Source organism: Rhamphochromis longiceps, linkage group LG20 (genome assembly GCF_057381845.1).
Source record: "Rhamphochromis longiceps isolate RC_006_pf linkage group LG20, R_longiceps_female_GT1.1, whole genome shotgun sequence".
NCBI lineage: Eukaryota > Metazoa > Chordata > Actinopteri > Cichliformes > Cichlidae > Rhamphochromis > Rhamphochromis longiceps.
Window position 1 is genome coordinate 13345884 of NC_140576.1, and position 12976 is coordinate 13358859.

The following is a 12976-nucleotide window of genomic DNA, read 5'->3' on the forward strand; positions in this document are numbered from 1 at the left end:
TGTAATGACGTGGGTTTGTATGGCTGTAACTGGTATTGATAATAGAAGACTGAATTCTGAAGTGCATAGTCAGACTCAAATGGATAAATTAACCCAAATCATACTGTAAGAGCAACTTATACGTTTCTTAAAGCAAATAAATTAAATATTATTAAATGGGCAAGTCACCTAATCTAAACCCAGCAGATCATACTTTTCCATCATTACATACAAAGCTGAATGCAAAAAGACCTGCGAACAATAAATCCTTAGCAGAAAATACCAAGGGAGCAAACACATCATATGGTGATGCTTTGTAGACTTCTAGTATTCATGGACTGCAAAGTATTTTCATCCAAGTATTCAAAACAATCATATCTGAAACTAAGTTGGTTTGTCCAGTTACTTTTGATCCTTTTAAAAATGGATAAAAATGAACCCCTCGAGTTCTTTTAGGTAGTTTTCATGCTTAGACCTAATTCAGTTCAGTTCTTGTTTGTATACATCACAACAACAGTCCACTCAAGTTAATTTTTATTGTCTGGTAAAGACGCTACAATAACAGAGTGAAAACTACAACAATCAGATGACCCCTGTGAGCAAGCACTTGACAACAGTGGGAACAAAAAACTCCCTTTTAAAAGGAAGAAACCTCCTGTATGGCCAAGCTCCAGGAGGGGAAGCCAACTGCAGTGACCAGTTAGGGGTGACCTAACCAAACAGGACAGAAAACACTCAGGAGTTAAAGCAAGTTATCTATTAATTGTGACGGTTGGTGGTTCAATTCTTTGGAAGCATACTCAAGTACAAGTGTGCTCCATAATGCTTTTATCAGAGACTGAATGTTATATAGACCAGACCATTTACGTTGGAAAAGGATGCTTAAAGAATATTCTGGTGAGTTGGACATTGATGCTCAGAGTGTTTGTTATCTAGATAGGCAAACATATACTGCTTTCCTCATTCTTTTATCCTTCTGCCTACAGGAAAGGACCAAATAGTGCTTTTTTTCCATCTCTCAAATCCAGAATACCTATTACTAGTTTAAAATGTGGCATTTAAAACTCTCCCCTTTAAAGCCCTCCCCTTGAGAACTCTGGGATTTGACAGGTAGCCCATCACTCAAATTAAAAAGTCCAATTTGAATACATAAAGAGGAGTGATTCAGACCTCTGGAGAGAATCTGACCTGGATATCACAGACACCTGGTCTTTGTTCTGTACGGGAGTGACCTCTAATGTTCAAACATGTTCTTTTTTTCATGTATTTTCCTTCACCTGTAGGCCCCTCTGATCCCTCTGCTCCCCCCCCATTTATCTGCCTCCAAAAGAGTTTCTTTCCCACTCCTCTTTGTCTCCCCATCCTTTAATATGCCTCTTACATATTATGTAGATTCCCTGCTGTAGCTCTTGTCACAGTAGGCAGAGCACAGCAGTGCTTAGACAAGCTACTGGGTGCACAAACTCACGTAGAGAGTAGACGCCACCTCCCATTGCCTGCAGCCCCCTCTGTCTGGCTATGTGTTCAAATATCTAAGGGCATCAGATTACCATGTTGGAATTGCGCTTGTTGTGAAAAATCACTCTTCCTCTCTTTTTCTCTTTTATTTTCTTCTTCTCTCTCTCCTTTATTTTGCGCCTCGAGGCTACTCAGGCAATTCAATCACCCCGACCGCTCTCAACACAAACACTCGGCCGTCCTCTAAGATGCCTCGACACAGAATAAACGACAAAGTCACATTGGCTTGGGCCCCACACTGCCGACTCTCAGCTGGAGATTAAACTGTGATAAGACTCCTCTCTTTCTCCAGAGAGAAAGAGAGAGCAAGGGAGGAACAAGGGAAGAAAAGATAAGACAAAAAGCAACAAGTGGAAATAAGGGCGTAGAAAGGGGAGAAGTGTAGAAAGGGAGAGAAGGAAAAAGATAGTTGACTTTGGTTTTCTCGAAGGATGGCAGTTAATACTGCCAGGCTGAAATCTCACTCATTTTGTCTTTATGAAGCTCCAATAAGTGACGACCAGCAGGGGAAATAAGATGATGGAGCAGAATCAGAGTAGCAGACAGAGTCATGTCTGTCCTGGCTGCTTCCTCTCTGTCAAAGCTGAATTAAATGCAGTGCTAAATTGTGGCTGCGTGGGCACACTTCTGAATGTGCCGGTGCACAAGCGAAGAGTAGCCAAAGTCAGCTTGAATAATCTAATGTGACCACTCGTCGCCATGGCATCTATTGCTGACTTCCATCCTCAGAAGCAGCAGGTCTATTATGGCTCTGTCACACAGAATAAAAATAGGATGGCAAATTCCTTGTGACTAGGAAAAAAGTGTGGTTGCCCAGTGACTGCATTGAATTTGTGTCGCATTTTGCCACCAACTGCAAGTAGTTGCGGTGACCAAATGGCTGCCATACACAGAAGCTGAGTGTGCAACACCCTCAACCCATTGACGACTGCTTCCGATTGCAAGCTTGGTGACTACGAGGAACCTATGTCCAAGCGATCGTGGTCTGACTTTGATTTATGCTCTCAGACAGACGAGTGAAGATTTGCAAATAACCGACGTCAAATTTATGGTGCAATCAATCTGAAGTGCAACTTGTCTGCGATGTGTTTTTGCAATAGGGGACTTGACTCAGCTGGTTGCCAACTACTTGTATTTTGGTTATGTTTCTATATAAAAACAAAGGCTGCTGAGCGCCTGTGTTATTTTGCTGTTAAATCATTGTCCTGCAGCACCCCAGCTAGGGGTGTCCAAATTCATAGGCTGCATCCTCCTGAGGACCCGGCTTTCGCGGTCTACGTGGACTGGGTCCTCTGAAGGCCGGGTAGGCTGGAATTGTTTGGACGGTGTAGCCTTCAGTTTTGCGTCACCAGCTGTCTCGTTGTCTCGCCGTCTGCTCTTTGCTATCTAAAATATAACAGGATACTGGCATAAATTGTCGATCATCTCACACTTCTGTTTAATCAGTTTTCCGTTTGATGTTTATTCAGCTGTGTGAAAACTATAACTTTAAACACAGCCAAACCGATTTACTCAGGAACAAATAAAACACTGAAAAAAGCCAAGCAATACCATTGCTATATATATATATATATATATATATATATATATATATATATATATATCATAACCTAAGTAGCAAAAGACCGCGGGGGGTTTGAAAACGATGTGCGGGCAGTTCGCTGTTCTCGCCCCAGCTTGCTATTGAGCTGGTGGATAACAGACGTCTCCGATCACTAGCACTTTTGCAAATATGTGATGTCTTGATAAACTGAGCAGATATTTGAAATTTACACAGTTACATTCTCGTTTGAAAATATCTTAAAAGTTTATTTTGTGACCCAGAAAAAGTAATAAGAGTAATATTATAACTAAGTAGTTGGCGCCATTGTTGGAAACTGAAATTGGCTGGGCAGCGCTATGAATTCTGGGATAATGTGGGCCACGAAGGATACACCTGACCCATCCTTCAAATCTGGGGAAAACATTTGTGGGCTGCATTTAAAGGAGTCTACAAATTTGGACACGTTTTAAGTCACTTTGAAGATGGTAACTGACTGGGAATGGCCAGAGATCTGGTCCCCATCTTCAATGCAACCATTTCAAAGACATCATGATCCCGTTTATTCCATGCAGCTGCACTAAGTTTGGTCTTGCTGCAGTCTCCAGCTGTTGTTTTCGCTGGTATGACTAACATTTAGTGATAGGGAACTGGTGGATTTTTTTAAATTTCCCATGTGTTTTGAATAAAGATTCAGAAGGCTGCAATCTGAATGAGCTCTCACTGTTACACCTTTCCACATTAACTTTTGAGTGATTAAAGTTAGAAGATAATACACAAATTCCTCTTTTGCAGCATACCTTTTTAGACAGTAAATGTGGGACTTACATTTCACTTCAGTCCTGATTTGTAAAATATTTTTGTCTTCAGTGCTAATTAGCACTGTTAGCTTTATATTGAGCCAACCTACTATTTCAAACCTGCTAAATATGAACATTTAATTATAACTTCTTACTGTATCTTAGCATAATGACATTAGCATTTGGCTAAAGGTATTGCTTGATAGAGATGCTAGCATGGCTAGTCCTCGATGAATAGCAATAATATTAGCAACATGCATACATGAAGCACATATTTTTACATTCAGTGAAACATACAATTCTCTAAAAAATAATTAGTTCTGGTATTGATGGGAAATAAATGTATTTTAATTATAGTACATTATACATTTCTAAGTTTCCTTCAGTAAAAACATCTACTGTAATTGCTAATTCTGCTTTCTTTACCTGGCTTCTGTGTAGGTGTTAGCATGTTAGCACCACATTACCCAAAGCAAAAACTAGTTCCATTTTCACACTAATGTAAAACTTCACACTGAGGAAATTCTTTTTCTTATTAAAGCAGATGGAAAAATGTAACATGCAAGTGCAATTTTACCAAAGGACTGTCTACCAGCTGTACCGGTTACTATCTGAAAAGTTATTTTCTGAGACTGAACTCATGTAAAATCGACTTTCATTGCACCAAGCCAGATCAATGAATTCCAGAATAGCACCGGGGAGTTCCTATAATACTAGAGGTCTGATTGTAAGTGCTTCTCTGGCAAGCGGCAGATGACAGACCACCAGAGCCAATGAAAAGCAAATGTGGCATTAGGGATTCAGCTTGTAGTTCAGCTCAGGCTATTTTCACCAGTTCTAACCCCCTGCCTGCTTTGCTCCTTGCCATCCCTGCAGGAGCTCTCTTCACCTTTCCTCTCAGTAGCCGCCGAGCTATCCTCATACTTTCATCTCTTTTTGTCTCAGCAGGATGGACGGATGCTTGGGAAGGCTGACAGAAGAGAACAAACCTGACTAGACGAACGAGTCATCTCAGCCCCCCCACCCGCCTCTTCTCTCTCACTTGCCTCTTCATACCCTTCTGTCACTCTTCTGCTTCCCCTGTCATCCTTTTATCTCTTCCGACCTCTCATCTACCCCCTTCCTCTCTTTCCATCTCTCTTCTTCCAGCTCCAGCTTTCTCTTTCTCTTTCTGTATCACTTATGGCTTGGCTGCAGGCAGTGCTGCAGTATTGGAAGCAGCATGGGGCTTGAGGAGTCATCTGGTAAGCAGAGCTAAGCCCAGCTTCCGAAAAGCATCTTAGCACTTTGGTCTGGAAAGGTTTACAAAGAAAGTCAGATGATAGAGTAGGGAAGCTGAGCACTTGGCCTCAGACACCTTGAGTCAAAGGGAAGACAACTGTGCTAACTTTGCTCTAAAATATTTCTAGAATTAAGTTGGACTATAAAATAATTTGGCACAGTGTACAAAGTACACATTGGTTCAAGCTCTAAGCTCTTTGAAGTTTAAGAGCCAATCCAAGCCAATTGATGCTTCACCTTTTAACACAATTAGTATTTTTTGACAAAATTTTCTGTAATTGCCAAACTTGCTACTAAACTGTGGCTTTTCTTTAAACCTAACCAAAAAGTGACAGGAGCCTCAGATAAATGAGATGTCAATGCTGATAACGCTGGCCTGAGTTTTCTAAATGGAAGTTACAAGAATTTTATTTCATTTTTGATGAAATGTTCTTCTTTTCAGTGAGTAGTTTCTATAGCTGCGGTTACAATTTTTATTCATGAAAATTCATGAAGGTCAACCACATGGTCAGTCTCTCAACAACTCCGACTATGTACACACTGTTAGGTACGCATGTTCAGGTGGTTGTTGAGGCAGATATCTAATCAGTCAATCACATGGAAGTGACTCAGTGCGTTTAGGTATGTAGACATGGCCAAGACAACCTGCTGAAGTTCAAACCAAGCATCAGAATGAAAGGTGATTATTTCCGCAACTGCTAATCTACTGAAGACATAAACCCCTTTCGCCCTCTGTTGCTTTACTGTTGACTGAGATGCTCATATACCTAAATGTTCATGATGTGGTCAAGTTGTGCATTGGCCCTTGCTTGGTGGAATTTAGCTGTATGGGCTAGTAGTTTTATGATATTACCTGGGTAATAGAGACGCGAGTGTCGCATGTCTAAACAGCTGACAACAAGAAATTGTGACAATATTGGAAAATTCAATTCAGTTCAATTTAATTAAACAGCACTGAAACTGAAACTTTGAATTCTTTGTGGAAACAAACAAGTAATGCACTTCATCACTGTACTTTATCAGGAAATACACTAGTTCGGTCTTTAGTAAAATTTTTATCATTAGAGAAAAAATTACCAATAATCATCCCACAGATGTAATATTATCTACAGCTACTCTTAGTACCATTGATGTTAAGTTAGACTCTTTTTCTCTAATAGATCTTTCTGAGTTAACTTCAATAATTACTTCCTCCAAACCATCAACGTGTCTTTTAGACCCCATTCCTACAAAACTGCTCAAAGAAGTCCTGCCATTAATTAATTCTTCGATCTTAAATATGATCAACCTATCTCTAATGATCGGCTATGTACCACAGGCCTTCAAGCTAGCTGTAGTTAAACCTTTACTCAAAAAGCCATCTCTAGACCCAGCAGTCTTAGCTAATTATAGGCCAATCTCCAACCTTCCTTTCATATCAAAAATCCTTGAAAGAGTAGTTGTCAAACAGCTAACAGATCATCTGCAGAGGAATGGTTTATTTGAAGAGTTTCAGTCAGGTTTCAGAGCTCATCACAGCACAGAAACAGCTTTAGTGAAGGTTACAAATGATCTTCTTATGGCCTCTGACAGTGGACTCATCTCTGTGCTTGTCCTGCTAGACCTTAGTGCAGCATTCGATACTGTCGACCATAATATCCTATTAGAGCGATTAGAACATGCTGTAGGTATTACAGGTACTGTACTGCAGTGGTTTGTATCATATCTATCTAATAGACTCCAATTTGTTCATGTAAATGGAGAGTCCTCTTCACACACTGAGGTTAATTATGGAGTTCCACAGGGTTCAGTGCTAGGACCAATTCTGTTTACATTATACATGCTTCTCTTAGGCAGTATCATTAGAAGACATAGCATACATTTTCACTGCTATGCAGATGACACCCAGCTCTATCTGTCCATGAAGCCAGATAACACACACCAATTAGCTAAACTGCAGGAATGTCTTAAAGACATAAAGACCTGGATGGCCGCTAACTTTCTGCTTCTTAATTCAGATAAAACTGAGGTTATTGTACTCGGCCCTGAAAAGCCTAGAAATATGGTATCTAACCAGATTCTTACTCTGGATGGCATTACCTTGGCCTCCAGTAACGCTGTGAGGAACCTTGGAGTCATTTTTGACCAGAATATGTCCTTCAATGCACATATTAAACAAATATGTAAGACTGCATTCTTCCATTTGCGCAACATCTCTAAAGTTAGAAATATCCTGTCTCAGAGTGACGCTGAAAAACTAGTTCATGCATTTATTACTTCCAGGCTGGACTACTGTAATTCATTATTATCAGGATGTCCAAAAAACTCACTGAAAAGCCTTCAGCTAATCCAAAATGCTGCAGCAAGAGTACTGACAGGGACTAGAAAGAGAGAGCATATTTCTCCTGTTTTGGCTTCCCTTCATTGGCTTCCTGTTAAATCCAGAATTGAATTCAAAATCCTGCTCCTCACATACAAGGTCTTAAATAATCAGGCCCCATCTTATCTTAATGACCTTGTAGTACCATATCACCCTATTAGAGCACTTCGCTCTCGCTCTGCAGGCCTACTTGTTGTTCCTAGAGTATTTAAAAGTAGAATGGGAGGGAGAGCCTTCAGTTTTCAGGCCCCTCTTCTGTGGAACCAGCTTCCAGTTTGGATTCAGGAGACAGACACTATCTCTACTTTCAAGATTAGGCTTAAAACGTTCCTTTTTGCTAAAGCATATAGTTAGGGCTGGACCTCCCTTAGTTATGCTGCAATAGACATAGGCTGCCAGGGGATTCCCATGATGCATTGAGTTTTTCCTTTCCAGTCACCTTTCTCACTCACTATGTATTAACAGACCTCTCTGCATTGAATCATATCTGTTATTAACCTCTGTCTCTCTTCCACAGCATGTCTTTTATCCTGTCTTCCTTCTCTCACCCCAACCGGTCGCAGCAGATGGCCGCCCCTCGCTGAGCCTGGTTCTGCTGGAGGTTTCTTCCTGTTAAAAGGGAGTTTTTCCTTCTCACTGTTGCCAAAGTGCTTGCTCATAGGGGGTCATATGATTGTTGGGTTTTTCTCTGTATCTATGAAGCGCCTTGAGGCGACTTATGTTGTGATTTGGCGCTATATAAATAAAATTGAATTGAATTGAATTGAATTTAGTAAATAGTAAAAAATCTTTAATCTTTTTTCTTTTCTTTTTGCCTTATTTTCTTTACTTTTATAGACATTTCACTACTCATTTATCAAACAGACTTCGTTAAAGCTAAAGACCCTAACAAGGTCTGTCTTTTATGATTGTTTTATTTTGTACTTTTTCTTAAAGCTATTTTGTGTTGTTTGAAACTCATGGTCTTTTTCAAGGCTGTAAATTATAACACAGATGAATTGCATTAAATTATACACTGAGCTGTGGCTTTGACTACTGAATAGTTTAATCTATCTCCTCTCATCCTCTCATATATTCATGGTGCATGCTTATAATAAAGGACTAAATTGAACTAACTTAAATTTGGAGTTGAGAAATGGAAAGTATGGAAAGCAAACAAACTGCAAATTGAAGTCCTGTCTTTGTTTTAGCTCAAATGCTGTAGTCCCAAATGCTTGCATTAATATGTAACAGTGGAAACTTCCACTGTGCACCGTATTCTTTCAAGTTTCTGTCGAGATCGTCTTGCCTGAGGATAATGCTCCCTGAGATACAGAAGGTGACACCAATATTTTCTTTCACCTCAAACGTATTTCATCAAAAACGTTTGAGGCCGTGGCTGGTGAGAATTGACTCAAGCAGCTGCAAAGTTTTATGTACCACTGTAGTCAACATAACTGGATTTACAGGCTATAGGGCCACTGAATAGTCCCAATATCATTAAGACTTCTGTGCTTCTTCACTATTAGAATACAGTTTAAGAGGCAGGCGAAAATCAGGCGTTATTTTGATGTCACTTTAAATACTTCAGCGTGCTATTGTTAGACAGCACCTTTACCTGCTGTACAATTAAAGGACATTCGAAGCAGTACGACACTGTTTGTAGCCTTTAGCTCCTTTCTTCTATTTTTAATATTTAATCTTAAATGTTCCACCTCCACCCCTGAAATATGTCAGGCAATTTGTCAAAGTTGTTATTGTCACTCCCCAGTCTCTCCTGTGCCAAGCTTAGTTTATCACTGTAGGGAGTGGCAAGGTCGGGTCTTCGCTGCCAAAGATAATTTTTGTTAAATTAATGTAATAATCTCATCATGTGGGAGACAACTGAGTGAACCTTGAATTAGGTGCCAGATATGAAACGCCTGCAATGATCGGAGGATGGATTTATTCAAATGGTAATGCATAATTGATATAATGGATACTGGTTAGATAATGTGTAATCTGTGTAGCTTAAATCAGCTTTACAATCAGAGCAGGTGTTAAAAAAATGGTTAATTATTCATCTGGATAAAAATTAAATGCAAATTTTTTAAAATGTATAAATTTACAGTTTGTGTTTTGAGCTTCTAGGGTATTAAAAATAACTAATAAGATACAATAATAAAAAAATAAAAAAATAAAATAAACAAAGTCACTGACATCTATCAGTGTGGAAAGGGCTACAAAGTCAAAACTAGAGCCATTATCCACAACTAGAGAAAACTTGAAACGTGGTGAACCTTCCCAGGAGTGGTCAGCCTACCAAACTTACTCCAAGAGCATTGACAACTCATCCAGGAAGTCACAAAAGAACCCAGAACATCATTTAAATAACTGCTGGCCTAACTTGGCTCATTTAAGGTCAGAGTTCATGATTCAACAGTAAGACAGAAACTGGGAAAAATAGCATCTAGTTACAAGGAGAAAACCACTGCTGACCAAAAAGAGCAGGAAGGCTCATCTCACATTTGCCAAAAAAAGGGGGGAAATGTTCCAATTTCATCAAGACAAAACTAACAAAGCATTTCATGAATAGAACATCATACGAACAAGCAAATATTGTGGCGGTAGGGTGATGATCTGGGGCTGCTTGATGTTTCAAGACCTGGAGGATTGGATGGAACCATGTATTCTGCTCTCTACCAGAAAATCTGAAGGAGAATTTCCAGCCATCAATTCATGCCCTGAAGCTCAAGTGCACTTGAGTTATGCAGCAGGACAATGATCCTAAACACACCAGCAAGAACAATAAACAAAACTAAAGGGGGATTTTAGATTGGCTGATTCCAGACTTAAATCTGATTGAGATTCTTTGGCATGACCTTAATTTGATCTTCAAAACCCCCGTAATTTGTCTGAATTAAAACATTTTTGCAAAGAATAGTGGGTCAAAATTCCTCCAGAGTGATGTGAAAGACTCACTGCAAGTTATTGCAAATGTGTGATTGCAGTTCTTGATGACAAGGGCAGGAAAACCACTAGGGGGCAATTACTTTTTCACATAGGTGTATGTAGACTTAGGTGACCTTTTCCCCTTAATAAATCGTTTAAAAAAACCTGTATTTTGTATTTACTTATATCATTGTTGTCTGACATTACAGTTTTTCTCAAATGCTAAAACACATTTCACAAACGTTTCCACCATGTTCTCCAATGTCTAAACACAACACCCTTTTCTAAAGCTACATAAACACAACCACACCTTCCCACTGCAAAACTCAAACTTTCACACCAAGAGAGCAGCTCGAAGCTTTCAAAAATGTAAACACTATACACATCATTACACACTACAGCAAAACAATTGAAAACACAATGCTCAATTTGTGAGAAGGTTCTTTGTTTCATAACTGCCAATGCATATTTTAGAAACTATACAGTAACGGATCGTCGTAGATCCCTGCAGAGGATTAGGCATTTAGATTTGTGAGTTTCATATGAGTAGTATAAATCTATAGAAAATCCTGCATGTACGTACACTACTGTAACACAACTCAATGCAAAAACAGAATCTATTGCACACAACAGTAATCTTGAAAACATGAACAGGGTGTGAAGTTTTTTTATTTACGTTATTCACACACACACACACCACAATCACTGTGCGGCATCATGTCGCTGAGCTGTTGCTCGCATCTCGTCAGTAATGATGGTGCGAGGTTGTCTTGCTCTCCCTCCTGGACCTTCTCCTCTCCCATGTTGGCCTTCTCCTCTTCCTCGTTGGTCGCTCCTCTTCCTCCTCTCCTTTGAACTCCTCTTCCTCGCTGGCCTGCTCCTCTTCTTCCAGGGCCAGCTCTTCTCCCTCCTCTGCATCAAATTCCTCTTCCCCTGACTCTGCCTTCATCCATTGTGTTTGTTTGGAATCTTCAGCATACTGTGCACTCTGAACTTGCTTTTACATGTGGGTACAGCATTAGCAACAAGTGTCTTCAATTTTGAGTCATTGTGTGTAGTGAATGACGCCAGGTGTGTTCCCTGTGTTCAAAGATTGGTGACTGTGGCAAGCATTTTGCATCACATGGGCTTTCATTTGAGGATATGAGCAGAGTTGTTTTGCAACATGTGTTTTAGCAAGGAAAGATGTGTTTAGATTTATGAGTACAGAGGGTTGTGTTTTGTGAATTGTGTCTTCATGTGACATGTGTTTATGGCACTGGAATATGGTGGCTACATTTAGTAAATGTGTTTAGACTACTGGTCATTTGGGTTACAGGATTGGCTTTTGTGTTTTAACATTTGAGAAAAACTGTAAAAATTTGTTCGATGATCTGAAGCATTTAAAAGTGCAGAATATGAAACAAACTAAGAAATCAGGAATCAGGTTAATCATATATTTCTGTGCTTGTGATGGACAAATCATGAGATTAAGGGTCATCTGTAGCATTACACTCTGGTCTTATTTGCTCATGTGAACACAGCAAATAGCTGCACTTGTACTGAAACTGTACAGGTGCTTAGGATGTCCAGTTGTATGTGTCTCCTCTGTTAAACAGTAAGTGCAGACTGCCATGTTTAGGCTTTTCTCTAAAGTGTTGAGACGTAGAGATCCAGGATATGGTAACAAAGATTATTTCTATATTTGTGTATATTTGGACTTTTCCAATAAACTATAGTAATGGTGTGTGAAAATAGGATTGTATTTTTGGAATGTGAAATGATTCCTATTTCTCATTTTCTGGATTTAACAGTAGAAAAAGTGCACACTTAATTCATCAAATTAATGACGGTTGAATTCCATTTAGTTCATCTAAGATGCTGGTATTGTGCATATTGGCTCAGTGTCATGGCCTACTTTGATAGCAAATGTTAATGCTGTTTAGTAACAGCTGCGCTTTTCCAGCTATGACAAGTCAATCAGTCTGCTGTGAAAAATTATAGGTTTATGCATTATGCAGTATGATTGCACATTACAGTTGTTTTAATCAAGTTAGTGATTTTAAACGTGTGGCTTGTCAGATTTTCTTTTTTTTATTTCTATGAGGAAAAGTCTATAGATTATTTAGGCCTTCATCTCATCAAGATTTAATCAGGGATGAATGGGTGTTTATATTATTATTATATTATAGTTATTATTTAAAATAGTTGTTACAAGAACGTTTCAAATAATAAGCAAGAATATGGCTGTTTATGTACTATGGGTGAGGCAAAAAAAAATATCCATATTTTGTGCAGCAATACTATATTCATATGGGGACATCAACTATTAATATTATATTATTATGCAATTTGCTAATAGATGTGAAACTTGTAGGAAAATAAAATAAACTGTTCTGAGAAAATGCTTTTGAGTTTTTTGGAGTTTTTTGAAGTTTTTTGGAGTTTTTTTGTTTTTTTTTTACAGCAGAGGCAGCATCAGCATGAGGAAAAAAGTTGATAAAACCAAGGTGGAAGTAAAAATAGACAGACATCAGAAAGCAATTCAGTTAACCTACAATAATACAGAGAAAACCCCAATAACCAGATGATCCTTTCATGAGCAAGGAC